The following is a 12,659-nucleotide window of genomic DNA, read 5'->3' as shown; positions in this document are numbered from 1 at the left end:
TTGAATAGATAAATTGATTACAATGCTGAATTTTTAGGCTGTGCCTGGCTTGAAAGAAAATGTAGGGAAAGGTAGGTTTGTATAGGGTTTTTTTTTTTTTTTTATCTTTCCCTACCTTCTCTTTCAAACCAAACACGGCCTTAGTTCTTTATTATCTGATCAAACTAATTTTTGCTTCATGAGTCCCCCACATACAATCTATAATGTACAAGCGCCACAAACAACCAATAATGTACAAGTTTGGGTTATATTTGAGGCTGTTTGGCAAGTCTTTATCTTCCAACAGCCCAGTGGACAGATAGACATGTTGAAGCTTTTGGGCTGTTTGATTTGCATTGTGATCTATTGAGCTGTTAAAAACCGAAAAGACTAAAAGCTTCATTCAAAATTTCTTGATTTTCGTTTTTTGCAGTCTGTCCGCATACTCATCTTTGCATCTATCTGTCTATGCAATATCAAATGAAAAAAAAAAGGCTATTCTTTGGTCATTTGAGCTTTCCGCAGAGCAAAAGACTCGCAAAACACCAAAATTATCTGAACAAAATATTTTTTGCTTCATTCAATAAAACATTCTTGTTTTTATTTTATTGAGTAAAGTACAAATCCGCTTATACATTCATCATTAATTGACTGAAAAATGGCACTCGTTAGAAAAAGTGATATGCTTTTCATGTAGCTGATTCATATAATTGGGACAAGGTTAAGAGAATGACGATGAATCATTGACTCAGAAATAGGAAGAAAAAATAAAAGGGGTTCTTGCCGATATGGGCAACTTTTGGCCCCTAATATATAAAAATAAATTTTGTAATATAATCTCTAGAATAGGTTACTTTAAAAAATAAATAAATAAATAACAGCGCAAAAATACTGTTCATTTCCTTTCTCCTTTGAACGGCCAACAACGGTGGCAAACCTTCCTCACCTCCGATCTCCCCCACCTCTCTTCTTCTTCTTTCTCTCTGCATCTGAGTTCTTCCAAAATTAGAGCAGAGCATAGTTTCCCTCTCCTCTTACCATAACCTATTCGTTCTATTTGACTCAGCTTGCCATAGACGGTAAGCCATCTTACCCTCTCGCTCGGCGTCTCTTTGAAAACCCAACCTTCGAATCCTAAGCTGAAGCTGCGCTGCGGTTGCTAAAAAGCTCACAGTCTGAACAAGGCTTAGTATCTGAATCACTTTGGTTGCAGTGTTTTCTCGTAGCATGCCTGCACTCCCCAACAAAATCTCGAACTTAGTTAACATGCTTTCAAGCACGGAATTGACATTCACCTCCTCCCCATTCACCGTCCTCCCTCCCCGCCTCAGAAGTTCAGACAGGGGTGGCGCCACCACACTCACCAGTTCCTCCTCCGCACATGTCTTAGCCCTCAGCGTTTCCATTCTCTGCACTTGGTCCTGCGACAGGTCACCAGCGGAATTGGCAACGAGCCGGAACACCAGTCCGGGTATGAATCCGCCAATACAGAACAAGGCCCGCTCTAAGGAGCTGAACCAGGGGGCGACAACACGAGGAACACGTCCCTGTGAGCCGCTCTTGATTTCTCCTGCAAGTACTGTTGGTAGTGTGTCAGGACCTAAGGTCCTGTGCATGTGAATCGTTCCTTCGATATTTTTTCAAAAAAACTAACCTATTCTAAAAATTATATTAAAAAAATTATTTTATTGATATTAGGGGCTAAAAATTGCCCTTATGGGCAAAAACCCCTTTTTTGGCCATCTGAATTTTAAAGCCAATGAATGTCAAAAACAACAGCTGGTTGGTCATGGTTTACTCAACAAAGGAGTGCTGATTTGGAACACCGCTAACTTGTAAAAACCGCCTGAATGTATCCTTTCACCTTTTGAAAGCTTTAAGTTATAATCTACAGATTGATTAGGGAAGGATGGCAACTTCAATCGGTTAAACAAGAATCTCTAGTGAAAATTGAGTGAACATGTCAATGAATGGACTTTCTTAAAAGGTCTTATAGAGTCTAAATAAACAAGAATCTCTAGTGAAAATTGAGTGAATTTGTCAATGGATGGACTTTCTTAAAAGGTCTTGTAGAGTCTAAAAATTCGAATATCTTCCAGCCTTCTAAAAAAATCAGTTTGGTAACTTTGCCGTCCAACCCCTTAACTTTCGTCTCGTAATAAAATGGAAAATGAACAAAAGGTGTCTTCCAAATGCCCTATATATCTATAGATATAAGGTTTGGTGGAGTAAAAAGAAATTTGGATTTTCAATGTAAGTTCATAACAAGAAACAAGAAAAGGGTTCTGATGGTACGTGATCTGGTACTCTCTAATAGTAGAAAACTCGGATGCCAGAGTAGGCTGTATGTTTGAACGGTAAGAAAGTGATGTTCAGAGTGTCTGAATTGATTTATTTGGGGTAGACACTCTGATGATTAAGTTAGTGAAGAGTTTTCAAAGAGCTAAAAGAAAGAGAGCTAGAAAGTTAGTGAATTATGAGAGTTAAATCATACGTCCTTTTCTTACAAAAAGGGGGTGCCTTTATAAAGGGCGTCAGTTTGTGTGAGTTTCACGGGAGGATGTGACTTATCGGTTCGAAATCCTCGAAAGTAGTTTCACATGAGGATTAGGCTTTTGTGCCTTATTTGGTTGCCTCCAGAATGATCGGTATGGGAGTTGACTTTTAGAGGACCCGGTAGTGATAAGACGCACGCAAACGAGGTCGGCAAGCACGTCTCGTAAGTCGTCACCTGGGCCACAATCAGATCAGTAAGTCCTTTGGGGGATGTCACTCCTCATGATGAGGTTTAGACCTATTTGCCCAACCCGTTATAAGTCAGACTTGGTCATAATTTTAGGCCCGCAAGCTCGGGCTCCGACCTAAAGCATCGGGCCTGGCTTTTTTTTGGGCCAGGCTCAGGCTTTCTCAAAAAAGCCCAGCCCAAGCTTGATCCCGACTTGATACTATATATTAAATAATAAAAATATATTTTATTTAATACAAAATATATATGCAATATTTTTTCTTTGTTGTTCTTCTCTTTTTTCCAAGTAATAGTGTGATGTTTATTATTTTTGAGTTTTTGAAGGTTTTTAATATAAATAAAACACATTTTTATTCTAGTCAGGCTTAGGCTTGGGCCCGGGCTTTATATGATGGTTGGGCTCGGGCTCAAGACCTAGGCCTAGTGGTCGGGTCGGGCTCGGGCTTGGGCCTGAGTGTATTCTCTTGATACATATACAAAGCCCAACCCACTTGACCCATGAACAGGTCTATCGAGGTCCCTTGGACCGATATTGATGATGTACCACAGGTCGGCCCAGGATAAGGTGTTGCTAACTGCTCTCCCGAAGTGTTCAAGTTGTATACGAGGTGCTCGAATTGGTTCCAAGGTGCGCCTCCTTAACTTAGTGAGATCCATAGCTGTTCGTGTGGCATTGAGGTGTCATATGACAGTCTTGTCGTGCCACGTGTTGCGATGTCTTTGAAGGGCCAAATCACCCTTCATCAATTGCCCCCACTCCCTGAGACGAAGTCGTTTCGGCAAAGGGAGTAGCTCGCTCTAGATCTTTGGCCTAGAATGACTAGTTCGATCAATTCGTAGACCTCAATCCAGTTTGCTCCCCTAGTTGGAAGGGTTTAAGGGTTGAATGCAACATTAAGAGCATACTAGGGATGCAACTGTCAAGGAGTTATGCAATTTGGCCAAACACCTCAGGAGTAGAGTTGGTTGTGCCATCCTTAAGGGCTTTAAATTGTGTGACTGCCTCCTCAGGTCGTTCCACTTACGTAAACTTCAATGCAATGTCCCTCAAGTTGGTCCTCGAAAGAGTAGCCAACAAGGTTGATGCGGATCTTGAAACCGAGGTGGAGGTCATCTGTGAAGAAGTCAGCCAAGTTTGCATGTCTACCGAGGTGCTGAAAGTGAACTGGTCTTCCTTCAAACCGAAGTTCACTTAAGTCATGATGCAAAAAAGCGGACTAGCCAATTAGGGTAGCGACAAAGTCAAAACACTGTCGAGCTAGTTTTGCACGTCTACCGAGGTGTTGAAAGTGAACTGGTCTTCCTTCGAACCGAAGTTCACTTAAGTCATGATGCAAAAAAGCGGACTAGCCAATTAGGGTAGCAACAAAGTCAACCGATGTGCATAGATCGGTTGACGTGTCTCTAGGTTGGCCTGAGGGGGCCTTAAAGCTAAAAGCGATTTAGCTTCCCCTTTTTAATTTTTCTAGCTGAGGCGCTTATAGTGTAGATTAGCTTTATCCTGGTCACCGAAGCGGGTGATCAAGGTTTGTGTTTTACGTAGGTCGAGGCTACACTTGAGCCTTAGACGTGGTATCTTCACAGATTGTCGATGTTCCATGCACGAGGTACCTGCCTCCCCTCTAAGGTTTCAACCGGGCTCAGGTACCATAACTTTCTTGAGTACCAGGTTGCCAAGTCGAAATTGGCGTCTCTTAACTTGGGCATTATAATACTAAGCTACCCGCAACTGATATGCAACGGTTTGGATGTAGTCTAAGTCGCAAACTTCCTCCACTAGGTCGAGGTTAATTAGCAACTCATCCTTATTGGCCTCTTTGTTGTACATCTCTGACCGTAAGGTTGACACTTCGATCTCGGTCGGGATGACAACCTTTGTCCCATACGTCAAGTTGAAGGGAGTCTCATCGATTACTGTCTTGATCGTACTTCGGTAGACCCATAGAATACTTGGCAACTCGTCCACCCATAGACCCCTAGCTTGAGAGAGTCGAGCTTTGAGGCCTTGCAAGATGCCTCTATTGGTCACTCCAGCCTACCAATTGGCTTGAGGGGTGAGCTACCGAGGTGAAATTTTGTTGAATCCCCATTTCGGTGCACCAATTTAGAACTTGATGTCTTTGAACTGTTTTCTGTTGTCTGAGATTAGCACGCGTGACAGCTTGAAGCGACAGACAATGTTTCTCTCGAAGAATTTTTGCACGTTTCGAGCTGTGATAGAGACTAAAGGCTCGACCTCTGCACACTTGGTGAAGTAGTTTACCGCAATGACAAAGAACCTTCTCTGCTTGGTTGCCGGTGGAAAGGGACCGAGTATGTCAATCCCCCATTGCGCAAACAACTATGGGCTAGTTAGGTACCTCAGGTTGGCAGCGGGCTATCGAGTGTCTTTCGCATCACTTTTTGCGTGCCTGCCTTCATCGTCGGCCAATAATATACTTGTCGCTTCGCTTTCTGGGTTAGCACTCTGCCCCCAGGTGCCCTTCGCAGAGACCTTCGTGGATCTCGCAACACCTGACTTGCTTTAGTTGGGCGCAAGCAACGTAGGTAGGGGAGCTTGAACGACCTGCGATACAGTTGCTCGCCTATGATTAAATAGTGAGCTAACTACCGATCTACCCTTCGAGATGCATTACAATCTTTAGGGAGGGTCCCGTGGCACAAATAGTTGACAAGTGTATCTATCCAACTTGACTCTATGGCCATAATAGAAGCGACATCTTCTACCACTCTTTCGATGGTTGGTCATGGTAGGTCTTCCAACGAGCAAGCTCCTTTCCTCGTTGTTCTCCAACGACGGCTCCAGGTTGACATCGACATGCTTCCCTTTATGCTTCAATGTTGCAATGTAGCACTTCCGTGATTCGAGTTGGTCACCGCGTATTACTCCTATCTCGTGGTTAGTGGGGAACTTCACGGCAAGGTGGTATGCCAATAACACCGCTCTGAGGGCATAAAGTATTGACCGGCCTAGAATGACATTGTATGGTGACGCCATTGCCAATACGAGAAAGTCATGCCAGAACCTCGTCTTGTTCAACACGGTTCCTGTTGTCACTAACAAGTTGATTTGTCCAATAGCTTGGGTCCCTCCACCGCCAAAACCAACCAGGGAGACATCGGCTCGGGTTAGGTCTTCCCTCCATAGTCCCATTTGCTCGAAAGCTCCAAGAAATAGGATGTTTGCTGATCTATCGAAATCAATGAATACCCTTTTTACCTTGTAATCATGGATCATGAGCTTGACTACGAGGGCGTCATTATGAGGGTAACAAATCTTGCGTGTATCATCTTCATTGAAGTAGATCACCTCTTCTACTCTTCATCGTTTTGGCAGATTCTCCCCTCATAGTTCAGCCTACGAGCCAAGGCTCGATTCATGGAAGCGACAAACTTGCTACGTCCAACTCTCTAGTGGTCGTGTTAATCATGCTGCGAGCTGGTGGGTTATTATATTGTTGCGTTTGTAGGTCGGTGTTGCGGTTTCACTACATTAGCTCTTAGAGACATTGGTTGTCTACTCCTACGAAAGCCACAAGGGGCTTAACATGTGGGGGCAGCTCCACTATCTATAGGTCGTTAACTCGCATAGGGGCCTTGAAGGGCTCAACCCACGAGGGCGACTCCACAGTTCATTGTTTGTCGACTCCCACAGAAGCAATGGAGGGCTCGACTTGTAAAGGAGACCTCGCAATCACGGCTAATGAGGCTCATCAGTGCTGGTCATTTTGGTTCTGCTCCCTATGAGAGTTCATGGTTTTCAAAACCGGACCGGACCAAATGGTTTTAGTTTTGCCCCCTATGAGAGTTCATGGTTTTCAAAACTGGACCGGACCATATGGTCGGACCAAAAAAAAGTAGGAATCGGTTAGGTGATCAGTTTCGTTTTACCCCAGAACCGTTATTTCCCCCAAAATTGCTGATTTGAGCAACAAATCATTGACCCGAGCAGTCGCACCGTTCAACAGTTTGGACGGTTTTTATTTATTTTTATTTTTTTGTTAGAAGGGTCGTCTGTTTAGTTTGAACGGTCGGACCATTCAACCCAGAAACCGGACCCCTGATCGGTTTGTTGTCCTGTTTGGTTTTATAAATGTTGTGGGGGTTCCATTGATCCAACTGCTATTGTTACTGGTTGAGGATGCCATTGCTTGAGATTTATAGAATGTGTGAGAACTTAGCTTTTGTGTAGCGCGTTATGGCACCAATTGATGGTGCACGATTTGGTGCTCCCTACTAGCAGACAACTCAGGCATCAACTACAAGAAAGTGATGATCAGAGTTTTTGGGTTGCTTTACCCGGGGTGGGCACTCTGATGCTTAAGTCAGCAAAGAGCTTTGAAAGAGCTAAAAGTGAGAGAATTAGAGAGCTAGTGAACTGTGAAATCTAAATAGCGCGTACCTTTCATAGAAAATGGGGGTGTCTTTATATAGGCATCGGTTGGTGTGAGCTTCATACACCGTGTCTAAGATTCCTAAGAGAACGTGACTTACTGGTCCAAAGTCCTCGGAGGTAGTTTCACACGCGGACTAGGCTTCCATGCCTTATCTGGTTGCCTCCGGAACGATCGGTGTAGGAGCCGACTTCCAGAGGACCTGCAAGTGATAAGATGCACACAGGGGAGGTTGGTGAGTATGTCTCTTAGATTGCCACCTGGACCTCAATTAGATCAGTAAATCCTTCGGGGGAGGTCGCTCCCCATGCCAAGGTCCCTTGGACCAGTATTGACGAGGTACCATAGGATGGCCTTAGACGAGGTACTGCTAACCGCTATCCCGAGATGCCCGAGTTGTATATGAAGTGCTCGGACTGGTTCTAAGGTGCATGTCCTTGACTTAATGAGATCCATAACTGTTCATATGACACTGAGGTGTTATGCGGTGGTCTTTGTCATGCCACTTGTTGCGATGTAATTGGATAGTCAAATCAATCTTCATCAAGTTCAATTGAAATTTTCTATTTCCAGTATTCTTTTTTGAACCTGAACCTCTATTGGGCCTTGCCTTTAAAGAACATCTGACTAAACCATAATCTTCCTTTGTCTATATGGCTTTAAAAAGCCCAACCACAGCTGAACCAAGAAAGGCCCAAATCTTAGTAGCTAGTGTCTAGTGGTCTGTCATTCCTTTAAGTCATCGAGTGAAGTGTCTTTTTCAGTCGATTCATCTGTTTTGTATTGGAAAAATACCATCCTCTTATGTTTTCTCTTCACGCTCTACAGTCCTATACTTGACAATGCAACCAGGCCAGGTTTAACCTTTAAGCCTGTCTACATTGTGTTATGGTTGGGGAATAACGAGGTTTAAATACTTGGACTTTTTGTAATCGAGGTTGGGCCAGGAATTGTCTTGGGGCCGAATCTCATAGTGTTGGGCTTGGGTTATATTAATTAGACTCGCTAAGAGCCTTGCTTTCTAGCATATGTTCCATGAAGGTCTTCAAGTCTTTTCTTTTTGGTTCTTTAATTTTGGAATTAATACTAATGAAAAATGTTTATGATGAAAGAGAGAGAGAGAAAGAGGAAAATGGTTTAAAAGAATTCAGTTGGATCGCGTATTGAGAAAGTTAGGGCTCATTTTGGTTGTAAATTTGTATTGATGCAAAATTATAAGTGTAAATAATTCAATTGTAAATTCTGACCTATTCTTGTTTTAAATTTTAGTTTATTTTGTTTGAATGAAATAAATTAAAACATGCAGCAGAATAAAATAGAACCTAAAACAAAATTAAACGAGAATTTATATTTTTTTTATTTGCACTTCCATGCATTTGTACTCTTGCAAATAAAATTGCACTGTAACCAAACACAGCTTAAGGAGAAAATCTCAAGCATGGTTTTTAAAACCTATCCGGTGACCAAACCGGTCAGGGGTCCGGTTATTGGGTCGAACGGCCAGCCTGTTCTAACAAAAAAATTAAAAAAATTTAAAAATTTGAAAAACGATAAAGAACGTTCAAACAGTTCAAACGATTAACCGGCCAGTTCAGCGGTTTATTGATCAAAATCAATGGTTTTAAGGAAAAAAACTATTTTAAGGAAAACGGAACCAATCAGATGATTGCTTCTCAAATTTCCGGTTCGACCGTCCGGTCCGGTCCGGTTTTGAAAATCATGATCACAAGTATGATTTTTCCTCGTCATTCTGGTTTGTTGGTTATTATGTCATCGTATTGTGAGTTTGATCCATTAATTTTAGTAAATCACGAGTTTGCGTATCAAATAGAAAGCTTGTCTCAGTGGATCATGCTTTCATCATTCCCTAATGTCACCAATCAACATCCATCCTCACGTCTTTACTTTTCAACTCCCAAAGGCTAAAGCCCATGGCTGGCTTATTTAATTTGTCAGTTGCGTGCTAATTGCCTTTTTTTCTTTTTTTTTGAACAAAAAAAATTCATTCGCCTTCGTCCAGGCCCAGGCCCAGAATAGAATCAATGTGATTGATCATTGAGGTTGAAAGTGGAAGAAGCCCTACAGCTTCAGTCACTGGATTTGGAAACTGTAATGAAAGAAAATATCTTTCTCTACGTCATGTGGGCCTTATAAGAGGTAAGGAAATCCCAGTTCCTTGATTTGTTTGCTTTTATCTTGCTTGCTTTTTCTTTCCATCTTTACTCTGGAGTCTGTTGGCATTAGGGCTGTGAATGGATCGGTTCTACCTGATCCATCGAACCAAACCGAATCGCTTAATATTTTGCTAGAAACATATCTGGTGTTTTTTGTAGCTTTTGTCATATTTTATGTTCAAAATATTAAAATTGATTGATAATACATAAGACAATTCTTGTTAATAATAATACTTGATTTATTATTAACATATAAATAATTTACAATTTTACTCATTTTTATTAAGGTTATATCATTTAAATTATTATTTACATAAAAAAATTATATATGTCGGTATAATCGGAATGCTTCTGGGTCTATATTCTGTCTCAATTAAATAATCGATTTGGAACAAGTGGCAAGCCTTCCCGAACCAGATCCGACCCGTTGACCCCCCCCGGCTCTCTCCCCTGGTTGGCATGTATGTCTTCCCTGGAGAAACCCGTCAATTAGTAGGGCTAGGATTTGATAATTTTCCTGGATGCAGGTTCTCAGATTTTGGGGGCCATGATTTGCGTCCAACTCCAACATTAAAATCTCGCAATCACCTACACGTTAAAACTATAATAAATTAAAAGCGTTGTTCTTTATTTTCGTGGTATTGAGAAGAAGTTGATAAATTAAGTCGACGACGGGTCGTGGTGGTGCTGGTGATAATAATAGGCAAGCGGAAGAAGAAATCAAAGTCAAAAACTCAAAACTCAAAACACGCCCCAATCTTCTAGTCTTCAGTGTCCCTTCAGAGTTGAGAGTTGAGAGTCTTGAGACCCTACCACCAGGAACCTTCCCTTCCTCACGGATTTATTAACGTCGTCAGTCGTCACCATTGACTTTCAATCTCTATAAATTATCGTTTTATCTTTTCCCCCCTTCAAATCACCCAAGCCTAGCTCCCCTCTCCATAGTTCATACCAACTACTAATCCTCCTCAAACCTCACTCATACTTTTCATTTCATCAACTGTGAAATTAAAACCTTCTCTTCATCTAGCTTCGATTCTATTGTAAAGTGATGACGGGGCTAAACCAATTCCTTCGTGTCGCCATGATCGCTTTGGTTGTCTTGGCTGTGTATTCTCCGGCTTCGACGTCGGCCAGATTCTTAAATGGGCTCCGTCCACATAATCTCGCCGCTACCCAGCCGGCCTTAAATCTTGTTCTCCCAGGAGGACATATAGACGCTTCTTCTTCAAAGAGTGGGTCCCTAAGGCTCTTTCCATGTGAAAGTGAAACAGTAGAATCGACGGAGAACTTGCGACGGTTGGAGTTTCCGCCTTCTCAGAATCAGAGGAAGAGAATCGCAGGGAAGCATGGTCAACTGGTGCTTAATATCCTCCCCAAGGGGAGACTACCGCCTTCTGGACCCAGTAAAAGGACCAACAAACTCGTCAATTAATTGCAGCACTTAGCCTGCTTATTCATAATTCATCCCCCTCTTTCTTTCTTTTTCTTTTCTCTCTCTTTCTATACAAAACATAATTCATATTCATCTCCCCTTCCTCTCTTTTTCTTTCATTATTATTTTTACATGTAAATATGAGAATTAATAAGAGAAGTAGGAGAATATTTAATAGAGAGGATTCAAATTTTCATATCCAATGTTATGAGGCACAACTAACCCTGTGATCACCTCCTCGTTACCTTGTTTTTTTTGGAGTTTAATCGTATTTTTCAAGTTCTAATGGACTTGAAAAATGAATATTCATAGATGATTTTCACAAAAAGGTGGACATTGATAGATTGAAAATACTTCCTTGTGTAAATTAGGAATGGCGAATTTTTGGCAGCTATCGGAAATCAATGTCCCGGTTGGCCAGTCTTGCAACGTGCCAAATTAAATTCAGCTCGAGTAAATCCCAAGTCATGCCTATTGGGTGTTTGTTTTCTTTTAATTCTTATCTCTTATTACTTAAAATTTAATCATACGATTTTTTGTTTTTTAGTAATATTTTCAAAAAAACAAATAAAATCTATCATATCATATATAAGGTCAAAATGAATATTTAATAATTTTCAGAGTTAAAAAACAACATTCTCTTTATTCAAAATTCAGAGGAAAGAAAAATTCATCAATAGGAATATAAGCTGAGTCTGAAAGGAGTACAAATGTAAATATGTAGAATGTAAAATCTTATATTTTATATTATTTTATACGTATTTGCATTTATACTTTTTCCAAACTGAGCCATACCTCCTAATATAATTATTAAAGATTCAACATTCATAATTGAATCTTTAATATTATGAAAGCCTTTAATGTTTTAATCAATAGAAAGTAAATAAATTAGTGAGACAAGGTTGAAATTTTAATTTTACTAGTTGAAAAAACTGTGCTGGTAAAAAGACATGATAAACGGAAGGGCTGTGATCAATAAAAACCCCATAAATTTGATAAAATAAGCACATGATTGGTTACCACTATTGTATTCATTGGTTCCAAGTTTTCTCCTGTATCATAGTCCAACCCTCAAATCAATTATAACCATCCTTGTTGGTGACAGCAGCAGTGCACTCTCATCTGAATGTTGGGGTAATGACCCTGTGGATGTGGCCCACATTTGCTATTGAAGCCGCAGGCCCCATAAATGATCCAGTTGGTTTGGAGTATTGAATACACAAGTTCAATTGCTTCAAAAATGATCCAGTTGGTTTGGAGTGTTGTTGATTCAGTAAAGCTGACCTATGATCATATGATAGTCCATGGCTAACTGAGCCTAGATCTCCAGATTACATGGAATCCGGCAGTAGGTTGGGAATTGTTGTATATGCAATAAGATGCTAGTGTAAAGTGCAAAAGGGCAAAGTAGTAAATATAGATAGAGGACTTATCAACTTAGACATGTAATAGACACCATCCTTTATCAGAATTTGGTGTCCTTTGTCCAAGATTGTTTATTGAAGATAACCGGAGCCCGGAGAGGTTATCTTGTAATTCCTGTTAAAGGTACAATTAAGTGGGGGTGGGTTGGGTTGGTGGTGCAATGTACAAAGATGCTTACAATTTTTAGAAATACTGATACGGGCCCATCTATTTTAGAATTTTGGGGAAATGTATTCTCAGTAACAAGTCCGGGCCCAACCATAATTACCATTATCGCTCAAGAGGGTCGTTTCACAAAGACAACTGGATGATCGAAATTCGAAGAATCTTCCATTGGACACATTCGTTTGGAACTCAAACTGACCTCACATATTTTCTTCACTGTCCTCCATTAATGGGCGCAATTTTACCTCAAAAACCTTGAATGTAACCAGAACGGCAAATACTGATTTTGAGGTATCAAAACAAACCCTCCTTTCTGAGAGGATTTAATATAAAAATACCAT

The 12,659-nt window shown here is 40.9% G+C and overlaps 1 pseudogene; it reads right to left on the bottom strand.

The window, feature by feature from the left end:
• Positions 1-700: 700 nt before the first annotated feature.
• On the bottom strand, positions 701-5,879 carry LOC148868055 (protein ZW2-like; annotated as a pseudogene).
• Between the last annotated feature and the right edge of the window lie 6,780 nt (positions 5,880-12,659).

Source organism: Nelumbo lutea, chromosome 2 (assembly GCF_056320005.1).
Source record: "Nelumbo lutea isolate HS-2025 chromosome 2, American lotus-T2T, whole genome shotgun sequence".
In the NCBI taxonomy this organism is placed as follows: domain Eukaryota; kingdom Viridiplantae; phylum Streptophyta; class Magnoliopsida; order Proteales; family Nelumbonaceae; genus Nelumbo; species Nelumbo lutea.
Note: the sequence above shows the minus strand (reverse complement) of the source record. Positions and strands in the feature narration are given on the sequence as shown.